Source organism: Ovis canadensis, chromosome 20 (assembly GCF_042477335.2).
Source record: "Ovis canadensis isolate MfBH-ARS-UI-01 breed Bighorn chromosome 20, ARS-UI_OviCan_v2, whole genome shotgun sequence".
NCBI lineage: Eukaryota > Metazoa > Chordata > Mammalia > Artiodactyla > Bovidae > Ovis > Ovis canadensis.
In genome coordinates, this window is record NC_091264.1 from 20614837 (window position 1) to 20628159 (window position 13323).

Sequence of the window (13323 nt, forward strand, 5' to 3'; positions counted from 1 at the left end):
AATGGCACCCCACTCCAGTACTCTTGCCTGGAAAATCCCATGGACAGAGGAGCCTGGTGGGCTGCAGTCCATGGGGTCGCAAAGAGTCGGACACGACTGAGCGACTTCCCTTTCACTTTTCACTTTCATGCACTGGAGAAGGAAATGGCAACCTACTCCAGTGTTCTTGCCTGGAGAATCCCAGGGACAGGGGAGCCTGGTGGGCTGCTGTCTATAGGGTCACACAGAGTCGGACACGACTGAAGTGACTTAGCAGCAGCAGCAGCAGCAGCATGAGGTCATGTCATATTACTTCTCAAAATCTCCCAGTGTTTCACTTGTCACCAACTGAGAGTAACATCAAATTCTTAAAATGGCCAACGAGATTCTCCACAATGTGGCCTCCTGCCTCGCTCATATCATTTCCCACTGTACTTTTTTATATCTAGTTTTTATTTATTTATTTGGCTCTGTCAGGTCTTCGCTCAGCACGTAGGATCTTTCCATGTATTGCACAGATTCTCTAGCTGTAGCATGCAGATCAGCGGTTGAGGCGCTCAGGTTTAGCTCTCTGACCAGGGATCGAACTTATGTCCCTCCATTGCAAGATGGACCACTGAACCACCAGGGAAGAACTGCACCGCAGTATGCCCCCAACCCCACCCCCACCCCCTTCTTACCCCCCCCACCCCACCCCCGGCCACTACACTTCCTTTTAGTTACTTAGCTTCAGCCTCACTGAACTACTTGTCATTTCAAAATTTCAGGTACTTTCCTGCCTCGGGCTACAAAAACCTTCTATCAACACAGACCATCAATAAATCCTATGGATCTCATGAAGCTGGAGTTATTAAACTTGGCAAAGGTGAAAGTGTGTTGCCTTGGCACCATCTCCGAAGATTCAGGGAGGGTCAGGAATTTGAAGGCTGGATTAGCTGTAGGTTGGTTTTAGGGCACAAGCCAGAGATTGGAGAGTATTTGCAAACTACGCAAGTTTCTCAACCAGTCAGTGGCCTTTGGAACCCATGAGTCCTGTGAAATCAGTTGATGATTTTATCTTGGAGTGTATGAGTCTGAACTAGCAGATGTTCAAACAAGCAGAACTTAGCTGTGTGCTGAAGGCCAGTTTCACAATGGTCTTCAGTTTTACGCAATGATCGTCAGTATGGGTTGGCAAGCTGTGGTTTGTTGTTCATTCCTGAGTCTTAGCATCAACTTTTTCTGTAACCACCTTCTGGCAGATATTTTCATGGCTCACTCCCTCATCTACAGGATGTCCTCAAATATCACCTTCTCAGTGAAGATTATCCCAGTCACCCTATTGAAAACTGCAACTCTCCTACCACCTCTGCAGCCAATTCTTTTTATTCTGCTTCATTTTTCCAATAGCACTTCCCATCTTCTAAAACCTAAAAATTTTGTTTAACTACTGTGTTCATTGTCCTTCCATCTACATTATGATGTAAACTCAGAGAAGAACTAGGAACTGTTTCTATCTTTGTTCACTTATGTCTCAATTAGCTGCTGTCTGATACAAAGAAGTGCTTAATGAATATGTGTTGAATGAATTACTGAATGCATAAACAAATGAATGAGACCTACTCAGCGTTTTTTAAAATTACTTGTAACAGAGCTCCTTTAAGATGATTCAAAGCAAAGGAACTCATGCAAACTCTCCAGACTTAGAGTTGCTGTTAAAACTAAAATGCTGACATATTAAATACTAGAAGAAATGAACATTCATTGGTATATCTAGTGTGTATGTGTGTGTGTGTTAGTCACTCACTTTTGTCCAACTCTTTGCGACCCCATGGATTGTAGCCTGCCAGGTTTCTCTATCCGTGGAATCTTCCAGTCAAGAATACTGGAGTGGGTAGCCATTGCCTTCTCCAGGTGATGTTCCTGACCCAGGGACGGAACCCAGGTCTCCTGCATGGCAGGCAGAGTCTTTATCATCTGAGCAACCAGAGAAAGTTTTCTAGTATGTACTCAGTACTAAACTATCAACTTCATATATGTTACCTCATAGGAAACTCTAGAAAAAACAAATCTAATATTTAGCAATAGAAATCAGGTCGGTGGTACCTGAGACTAGGGTTGGTCATGGGACCTGACTGGAAAGGTGATAGTGGAAAATTTTAGGGTGATGGAAGTATTCTATATCCTGATTGTGGTCCTAATGACAGAAGTGCATATGTTACTCAAAACATTAAATTCTATGCTTAAACATAGGGCATTTTACCCTTCCAATTTATCCCACTGCTGTGGGTGTCTAGGAGTCTCCAGCAGAGGCATGTGTTCATAGTAGTCTACTGCAGGGTTGGGGTCACTGAGTGTAACAGTACATGCATGGGATCTTTTGAGGGAGGTCACCATTATCTTCATTGACATTGACATTGAACTTAAAGTCGCTCAGTTGCGTCCAACTGTTTGCCACCCCATGGACTGTAGCCTACCAGGCTCCTCCGTCCATGGGATTTTCCAGGCAAGAGTACTGGAGTGGGGTGCCATTTCTTTCTTCAGGAGCTCTTCCCGACCCAGGGATCGAAGCCAGGTCTCCCGCATTGTAGGCAGACGCTTTACCATCTGAGCCACCAGGAAGTCCACCATAGTTTCACTTCAGTTCAGTTCAGTTGCTCAGTCGTGTCCGACTCTTTGTGACCCCATGAATCGCAGCATGCCAGGCCTCCCTGTCCATCACCAACTCCTGGAGTTCACTTAGACTCACGTCCATCGAGTCCGTGATGCCATCCAGCCATCTCATCCTCTGTCGTCCCCTTCTCCTCCTGCCCTCAATCCCTCCCAGCATCAGAGTCTTTTCCAATGAGTCAACTCTTCGCATGAGGTGGCCGAAGTACTAGAGTTTCAGCTTTAGCATCATTCCTTCCAAAGAAATCCCAGGGCTGATCTCCTTCAGAATGGACTGGTTGGATCTCCTTATAGTCCAAGGGACTCTCAAGAGTCTTCTCCAACACCATAGTTCAAAAGCATCAATTCTTTGGTGCTCAGCTTTCTTCACAGTCCGAATCTCACATCCATACATGACCACTGGAGAAACCATAGCCTTGACTAGACGGACCTTTGTTGGCAAAGTAATGTCTCTGCTTTTCAATATGCTATCTAGGTTGGTTATAACTTTTCTTCCAAGGAGTAAGTGTCTTTTAATTTCATGGCTGCAGTCACCATCTGCAGTGATTTTGGAGCTCCCCAAAAATAATGTCTGACACTGTTTCTACTATTTCCCCATCTATTTCCCATGAAGTGATGGGTCCAGATGCCATGATCTTCATTTTCTGAATGTTGAGCTTTAAGCCAACTTTTTCACTCTCCTCTTTCACTTTCATCAAGAGGCTTTTTAGTTCCTCTTCACTTTCTGCCATAAGGGTGGTATCATCTGCATATCTGAGGTTATTGACATTTCACCCAGCAATCTTGATTCCAGCTTGTGCTTCTTCGAGCCCAGCGTTTCTCATGATGTACTCTGCATAGAAGTTAAAGAAGCAGGGTGACAATATACAGTCTTGACGTACTCCTTTTCCTATTTGGAACCAGTCTGTTGTTCCATGTCCAGTTCTAGCTGTTGCTTCCTGACCTGCATATAGGTTTCTCAAGAATCAGGTCAGGTGGTCCGATTCTCTTTCAGAAGTTTCCACAGTTTATTGTGATCCACACAGTCAAAGGCTTTGGCATAGTCAATAAAGCAGAAATAGATGTTTTTCTGGAACTCTCTTGCTTTTTCGATGATCCAGCGGATGTTGGCAATTTCATCTCTGGTTTCTCTGCCTTTTCTAAAACCAGCTTGAACATCTGGAAGTTCACGGTTCACGTATTGCTGAAGCCTGGCTTGGAGAATTTTGAGCATTACTTCACTAGCGTGTGAGATGAGTGCAATTGTGTGGTAGTTTGAGCATTCTTTGGCATTGCCTTTCTTAGGGATTGGAATGAAAACTGACCTTTTCCAGTTCTGTGGCAAAGATGGGCTCAATAAAAGACAGAAATGGTATGGACCTAACAGAAGCAGAAGATATTAATAAGAGGTGGTAAGAATACACAGAAGAACTGTACAAAAAAGATCTTCAAGACCAAGATAATCACGATGGTGTGATCACTCACCTAGAGCCAGACATCCTGGAATGTGAAGTCAAGTGGGCCTTAGAAAGCATCACTAGGAAAAAAGCTAGTGGAGGTGATGGAATTCCACCATAGTTTGGCCCCAGGTAAATAGCAGGGAGGGAACACAGCTCTACCCATCAACAGAAAATTGGATTACAGATTTCTCTGAGCATGTCCCTGCTCACCAAAATAGAACCCAGTTTCCCCCTCAGTCAGTCTATCCCATCAGGAAGCTTCCATAAGCCTCTTATTCTTCTCCATCATAGGGCAGACAGTCTGAACAACACAATCACAGAAAACTAACCAATCTAATCACATTGACCACAGCCTTGTCTAACTCAATGAAACTATAAGCCATGCTGTGTAGGGCCACCCAAGACAGACAGGTCATGGTGGAAAGTTCTGACAAAATGTAGTCCACTGGAGAAGGGAATGGCAAACCACTTCAGTATTCTTGCCTTGAGAACCCCATGAACACTATGAAAAGGCAAAAAGATATGACACTGAAAGATGAACTCTGCAGGTCAGTAGGTGCCCAATATGCTACTGGAGATCACTGGAGAAATAACTCCAGAAACAATGAAAAGATGGGGCCAAAGCAAAAACAACACACAGTTGTGGATGTGACTGATGATAGAAGCAAAGTCCGTTGCTGTAAAGAGCAATACTGTATAGGAACCTGGAATGTTAGGTCCATGAATCAAGGAAAATTGAAAGTGGTCAAACAGGAGTTGGCAAGGGTGAATGTCGACATTTTAGGAATCATAAAACTAAAATGGACTGGAATGTGAGAATTTAACTCTGATGACCATTATATCTACTACTGTGGGCAAGAATCCTTTAGAAAAAATGGAGTAGCTATCATAGTCAACATAAGAGTCTGAAATGCAGTACTTGGATGCAGTCTCAAAAACGACACAATGATCTCTATTCATTTATAAGGAAAACCATTCAATATCACAGTAATCCAAGTCTATGCCCCAAACAGTAGCACTGAAGAAGGTGAAGTTGAATGGTTCTGTGAAAACCTACAAGACCTTCTAGAACTAACACCCCCCAAAAGATGTCCTTTTCATTATGGGGGACTGGAATGCAAAAGTAGGAAGTCAAGAAACACCTGGAGTAACATGCAGATTTGGTCTTAGAGTACAGAATGAAGCAGGGCAAAGGCTAACATAGTTTTGCCAAAAGAATGCACTGGTCATAGCAAACACTCTCTTCCAACAACTCAAGAGAAGGCTCTACACATGGACATCACCAGATGGTCAACACCGAAATCGGATTGATTATATTCTTTGCAGCCAAAGATGGAGAAGCTCTATACAGTCAGCAAAAACAAGACCAGAAGCTGACTGTGGTTCAGTTCATGAACTCCTTATTGCAAAATCAGACTTAAATTGAAGAAACTATGGAAAACCACTAGACCATTCAGGTATGAACTAAATCAAATCCCTTATGAGTATTCAGTGGAAGTGAGAAATAGATTTAAGGGATTAGATCTGATAGACAGAGTGTCTGATGAACTATGGACAGAGGTTCATGAAATTGTAGGAAACAGTGAGCAAGACCATCCCCAAGAAAAAAAAAATCCAAACAAAGCAAAATGGCTGTCTGAGGAGACCTTACAAATAGCTGTGGAAAAAAGATAAGCAAAAAGCGAAGGAGAAAAGGAAAGATATACCCATTTTAATGTAGAGTTCCAAAGACTAGCAAGGAGAGATAAGAAAACCTTCCTCAGTGATCAGTGCAAAGAAATAGTGGAAAACAATAGAATGGGAAAGACTAGAGATCTCTTCAAGGAAATGAGAGGTACCAAGGGAACATTTCATGGAACTACCCCCAGGTGCATTTTTCGCTCAGTCCCCAAAGCTCACAGCTATGGAAAATGGTTAAAAAAAAAAAAAAAAAAGGAGGAATGCTGTTGGGACTTCCATGGTGGTCTGGGGTTAAGACTTTATGCTCCCAATGCAGGGAGCGTGAGTCAGGGAACTAAGATCCCACATAGCATGCAGCACAGCCAAAAGATCTTTTAAAAAGGAACAACTTTGTTAATACATAAGGACAAAGAAATTTAAGAAAGGACACAGAGGAGAAGAGAATTCAACAAATATTTAAAAGAGGGAAGGTCCCAGGTTGGGTGTAGCTGACTTTTTAGAACGAGTGACACCCGCTCACCTCATCTATTCCTCCTAGGAAAGTGGTTGCTGTAGGCATTTGTAAAATTGCTAATGTTCATTAAACCATATGTAAACAAACCATTCCACATTTTATGCAGAGCCCTCTATAAAATCAGCGGTATGTTGCATCATTTTATAGTATATTTGATGGCAAAAATCTGAAACCAACCTGCATGTCTATCAATAGAAAATGGTCCAAAACTATGGTGCATACATCCTTAAGACAATTAGGATGATTTCTGAAAAACAAAATGGACCTGCATTTACTGCCATAAAGATATATCCAAGGTATCTTTTTAAATTAAAAAAAAAAAATCTACTTGCAGATAAGAGGACATTTTAAGATAAAATAAAGCAAAATAAGCCCTGCATGTATGTAGGCATTTATGTGTTTATACATTTGCATGAGCATAGGAATATTTTCACATGGAAACACAAAGAAATGGAAAAGTTTAAAATAGTCTGGGTGGCGTTGGGGTGGAATAGAAACAATTACTGATTTATTTCTTATGAATAACTATGCTAGTTTACTATTACTGAAAATTTGCTGTGATATTTTTAATTAAAAAGATTTAAGCTAGAGAGATTAATGAAAAGAGACTGGAAAGGGGAGAAAGAGAAAAAGAGAGAGAGGAAGAGGTACATATGTAGACTGAAAGAGATTGAAAGACAGAGAGAGATTCAGCTATAACTTAGTGGCAAAGCTGGGATCAGAATGTAGGCCCCTGTGTATTCTTCTTTGCACCTCCCTCTCGAGGTCGTCTCCCAGCAGACAAGGAAACAAATCAGACCAAGCACAGCAGGCAACATCACGATTGAGTTCAGCCCTTCAGCCTTCTGTATGAAGTGAAAGAGAAATGAGCAGCTTATGGAATGACATATGAAGTAATCAAGAGTACTGGAGTGGGGTGCCATTGCCTTCTTCAAAATGAGGGATACCAGTGGACAATCAGAAATAACAGAAAAGAGAGATAACAAAGGGAAATTCAGAAGATTGGAGACAATGAAGGCAATCACTACATGTTTAAAATTTTTCATTTTAAAAGCATACACAGAACAAAGAGACAAACATAAAAATCCAGTTTGGAAAAAAAAAAAAAGCCACTTAAGAGGGCAATGACCTTAGAGGAAGTTCAAGATGGACATATGTGAGCTTGATAAGAAGGCAGAGGCTGGAGGAATCTCAGAGAGAAACAGTGATGGCAACAGCTAGAAAGAATTTTATATTAAAGCAGGATTCAGTAAATGAAGAAAATGAGAAAGAAGCAGGAAAGGGGATTACTTTATCTGTTGCTTTGGTGCAGACTGATAGAAGTGGAGTTTTAAGATAGCAAATGTTCTCCTCCAACCCCTCAAGAATAATCTGTTTAAGCTAAAGTGCTCAGAAGGCCATTTTTACAGTTTTGACTTCCTCACACACGCGTTTGTTTCTCAAACTAAGCTATAAGAATTTTAGAGCTGAGACTGTATCTTCATCACATTTAAGTCACCAACTTCTAGAAATATCCAAGCACATATAGGTGCTCATTCATTGTCACCATTAAACTGATTTTTGTTTTCCTGTAGACTCCCATTATATTAATTTGCATATTTCTCTTTTTAAAGGAAAAAAATCTCCAAAAGCTTAAGATGCACCTTTAGAGAAAGGAATTCAGGAAGCAAGTCTAGAATAAGACAGGTAGTACTGTATTTGGAATTTTCAAAAAATCTTTCAATAACTTTGTAGAATTCAAATGTTTCTTAGTGCTATCATTTATTCTTTATCATTCACGCCTCCACTTCAGTTTCTCAACAGTTTCTTAGGTCAATGGAATATCTTCTCAAGAATTTTCTTGAGAGTTCTTAGACCATATCTTCTCAAGAATTTTGCTTTCTCATACTCACAAACCTGAGATCTTATTTCTGCACTTGGTAATTTCATTTGTTAATAGAATTAGAGTGTGACCTCACCTTGTACTAGCAGGTGGCAATACACACTCTCCCTTTTAAAAACAGATATCTATTAAATACACAATATACTTATTTATGCAAAAATGTACCCATTAGAAACACATATCTCAATGTACACGTTCAGTTGTTCAGTCATGTCCGATTCTTTTGTGACCCCGTGGCCTGTAGCTTGCCAGGCTCCTCTGTCCATGTTATTTCCTAGGCAGGAATCCTGGAGTGGATTGCCATTTCCTTCTCCACGCTATCTTCCTGACCCAGAAATTGAAACTGCATCTCTTGAGTCTCCTGCATTGGCAGGCAGATTTCTTCCCACTGAGCCATCTGGGAAGCTACCCATATAAAACGGGACTACATTTTTTTATAAAAGTTGAAAATTTTGTATATAAATAAGAGTACAGTTGACCCCCTGAACAGCAGTTTGAACTATGTAGATTCACTTATGTATGATTGTTTTTCAATAAATATGAACTATGGTACTACACAAGCCACAGCTGGTTAACTCTCTGGATGTTATATATGGATTTTGACCAGCAGAGGGTCAGTGCTGTGTAAAAGGAGAGAAATCTTAAAGTTGCAGGGAAAAGTTGTGCTTTCTGTGTTGTTGTTGTTGCTGTTTTTGTTTTTTGATCCATTTACCCAAATACCTTTATTAACTGGGAAGCTGGGGAGTGATCTCACCACCGTTCCTGTGCTTCTCTGGTTTTTCCTGCCTCTCCTGCTCCTTCTCATACACCCACATTCTCTCCACCATTAAGGTGTAATAAGACCAGTCTGCCTTGGTAGTCTAGAGGCTAAGACTGCACTTGTCAACGCAGGGGACACAGATTCAATCCCTGGTTGGAGAACTATGATCCCACATGCCACACAGCATGGGTAAATATTTAAAACATAAAAATAAATATTTTTTTAAAAAGATTTTAGAAGATTGGAGAACAAAATTAAAGAACCAAGTGTATGGCAGTCAAAACACTCAAAGAGATGGAATCACTTAAAGTATAGCGCTGAGCCCCAGAATTAGGTGGTATAATTAGAAAACTTTCTCACTTGCCACAGAACAGATGTATTAAATCAACGTTTTGTACTCTTCAGAGCTTTTAGGACCAAGTTAGACTAATGCATAGGATCATATTAATGAGAAAAACCTCTAATATCAGATAACATTATTTTATTATATCACAACTAAAACAAATAAGCTTGAGAATGTGTGTGTATATATATATATAATCTCTTTGTTTATTTTTTAAATTAAATGTATTTATTTTAATTGGAGGCTAATTACTTTACAATATTGTATTGGTTTTGCCATACATCAACATGAATCTACCACGGGTGTACACGTGTTCCCAATCCTGAACCCCCCTCCCACCTCCCTCCCCATACCATCCCTGCTTGTAGCACATAAAAGCTATGAAAACCCAAGGCGTCATTCATCCCTGCCTTTGGGACATAGCCACACCTGCCTGAGTTCAAACTCTGCCTCTGTAAATGAGAGTAGACCTTTAAAAACATCTCTACTGTGAATTTCCTTTCTCTGCAGGTTCTGCTTTGCCTCTGAAACTCAAATATTAATAAGGACCCTCAGAGACAAGAGTACCCAGCCTAACCTACAAGAATTCACAATGTTCTAATATGTGGAAAAGAAGATGTTTCTGCTTCTTCACTGTCACCCACAACAGTGAGACAACGACAAAATTATAGCTCAAATAAAATATACACAAAAATATCACAAACCAAATCAGTTAGCAAATCAATCTAAATATTTCTTGCTTGGATGGAGTCTGCATAAGGGAATAAATTACGTTGGAGCTTAGACAATATGTTCTACAAAGTGAGAGTAACTTAGCAATGGTGTGAAGATTGAAAGAAGGAACACAAAAATAAACATCTGCCAAGGGACTTGATCAATGGAAGGGATAAAAATACGGCAAAGTCCCATTTCCAAGCAAAGTTAGATGCACATTTTTGAAAAGGTAAAAGATTGAAAATAAACATTTTAAAATTACTACATGGAATTAAATGAAAACTTTATTTCACATGCCAAAATATACAAAATAATGGAAAAGTCTGAAAATAGCAATTACTATATAAAAATAAAATGAAAAATATGCCCTTTAATTGCTGTCCATTACACAGCAGCTTACACTTCAAAGGTTAAAAAAAATGATCTTAATATGCAGTGTGATACATGTTTAATAATTATAATTCACAAATATCAATAAAACTATTAATAAATTAAAAGATACACCCCATTAGACTGTAAGCTTCATGCTGGAAAAATTGTGTCCATGATGTTGACTGACATGTTATTTCCTCATCCTACACAGCAAGTACTCATATCAATGAATGAACATACTAGTGAGCAAAAATACAAAACATCAATTCTTACCAAAGTTTAATATGTGCAATTCTAGTTAGAAAATCAATAATAACGTTCTTAGAAGATGATTGTAAATAGTTTCTATATCCATCCGCATGAATAAATAGCTAAGAATGTTAAAATATATCAAAGGGAGTCGGCCTATTATGTATGATATGTCATAGTAGCAGTATGAAAATTAATAGTCAAATTAATGAACTAGAATAAATGGGAATACACATGTTGGGCACACATGCACACAGATGCACACATATGTTTAACCTGAAAGAGTTATTCCATGGATATTGCTCGGATACTAGACTATGCATTTACTTACATATTTTAGCAAGGTACTACTGTATAGCACAGGAAAAGATATTCAATATCCTGTGATAAACCATAAGAGATAAGAATATGAAAAGGATTGTATATATGTATAACAATTACTTTGCTACACAGCAGAAATGAATACAACATTGTAAATCAACTATGGCATCCAGTCCCATCACTTCATGGCAAACAGATGGGGAAACAGTGGCCAACTTTATTTTTCTGGGCTTCAAAATCACTGCAGATGGTGACTGCAGCCAGGAAATTAAAAGACGCTTATTCCTTGGAAGGAAAGTTATGACCAACCTAGACAGCATATTAAAAAGCAGAGACATTACTTCGCCAACAAAGGTCGGTCTAGTCAAGGCTATAGTTTTTCCAGTGGTCATGTATGCATGTGAGAATTGGACTATAAAGAAATCTGAGTGCCGAAAATTGATGCCTTTGAACTGTGGTGTTGGAGAACACTCTTGAGAGTCCCTTGGATGGCAAGGAGATCCAACCAGTCCATCTTACAGGAGATCAGTTCTGGGTGTCTATTGGAAGGGCTGATGTTGAAGCTGAAACTTCAATACTTTGGCCACCTCATGTGAAGTGCTGACTCATTGGAAAAGACCTTGATGCTGAGAAAGATTGAGGGCAGGAGGAGAAGGGGACGACAGAGGATGAGATGGTTGGATGGCATCACCGTCTTGATGGACATGCGTTTGGGTGGACTCCGGGAGTTGGTGATGGACAGGGAGGCCTGTCATGCTGCGGTTCATGGGGTCGCAAAGAATCAGACACAACTGAGCAACTGAACTGAACTGATGCTTCAATAAAAATCTTTTAAAAGATTTTAATCTTAACATTATAATGAATTTGATTTAAATTGTAAAAATCAGGCTATTTTTTTAAGGGATATGAAGATACAAGTGATGTTTAACTGGCAAACATCTCAAGTAATGAAATTTGTAGAAAACATTACTGAAAAATGACTGATGTAATTAACTTCATTATTAAATAATCATGAATTTAAAAGGCAAGCAACAAAATAAGAAACATATTCACACCAACAATAAGACAAGTTCTTAAAATTCTTAATAAAGACCTCATGAAAAATTAGGAAGTCATGGGATTGGTAATCAGTTTCCATACATGACATTGAAAGCACGGTACAAGAAAGAAAATTTGACAAACTGTACTTAAAACATTTGAACTGAAAAAGATGCTTTCAGGACAACAAAAAGAAATGTTATGCTGGGAGAAAATACACATGTACGGTAAAGGATTTATGTCCAAAATGTACAAACTTATCTGAGAAAATAAATCAATTTAGAAGGCAGGCAAAAAAACCTGAACAGGTTCCTTATAGAAGATAAACAGAAAGCAAATAAGCACATGAAAGGATGAACCAAGTCATATGTGCTTCAGCTCAGTTCAGTCGCTCAGTTGAGTCCAACTCTTTGAGACCCCGTGAATCACAGCATGCCAGGCCTCCCGGTCCATCACCAGCTCCTGGAGTTCACTCTGATTCATGTCCTTTGAGTCAGTGATGCCATCCAGCCATCTCATCCTCTGTCATCCCTTTCTCCTCCGGCCCCCAATCCCTCCCAGCAGCAGAGTCTTTTCCAATGAATCAATTCTTTGCATGAGGTTGCCAAAGTACTGGAGTTTCAGCTTTAGCATCATTCCCTCCCAAGAGATCCCAGGGCTGATCTCCTTCAGAATGGACTGGTTGGATCTCCTTGTGCTTAGGGAAACACAAATTAAAACAAGAGACTACTGCACACCTATTAGGATGGCATGGGAGCAGAACAAGAGGAACTCTCATTCATTGCTGGTGGGAGCGCAAATGCCACACGCAGTTTGGAAGACAGTTTGGTAGTTTCTTTCCAAATTAAATATAGTTTCAAAATATGATCATGTAATCACACTACTAAGTATTTATCCAACTTATGTGAAAGTATAGCTACACGGAATATGCATAGGAATGCTCAGAGCAGCTTTCTTCATAAACACCCAAGACTAGAGGTGATGATGTGAGTAGACAAAGCGTACATCCATAGAATGGAATACTATTTAGTGATTAGAATTAAGGGATTATTATACTATATGAGAAGATATGAAAAAATATCAAATGAATATTTTCCAATAAATTATAGATACGGTTAAATCAGATGATTCCTTTGAAGTAAGAATATGGAAAGGGGAAAACTATGGTAATAGCAATGGTAACTTGATCAGTGTTTGGCAGAGATTGGGGAGGATGAGAAGCACAGGGAATCTGAGGGCAGTAAAACAATTTGATGTAAGACTGTAATGTGGGACATGTGACATTCTGTATTTGTCCAAACAAATGGAAATTTACATCACAATGAGTGGACCTTGAAGTATACAGATTAAAACAATAATGATAATAATAATATTGTATCAATA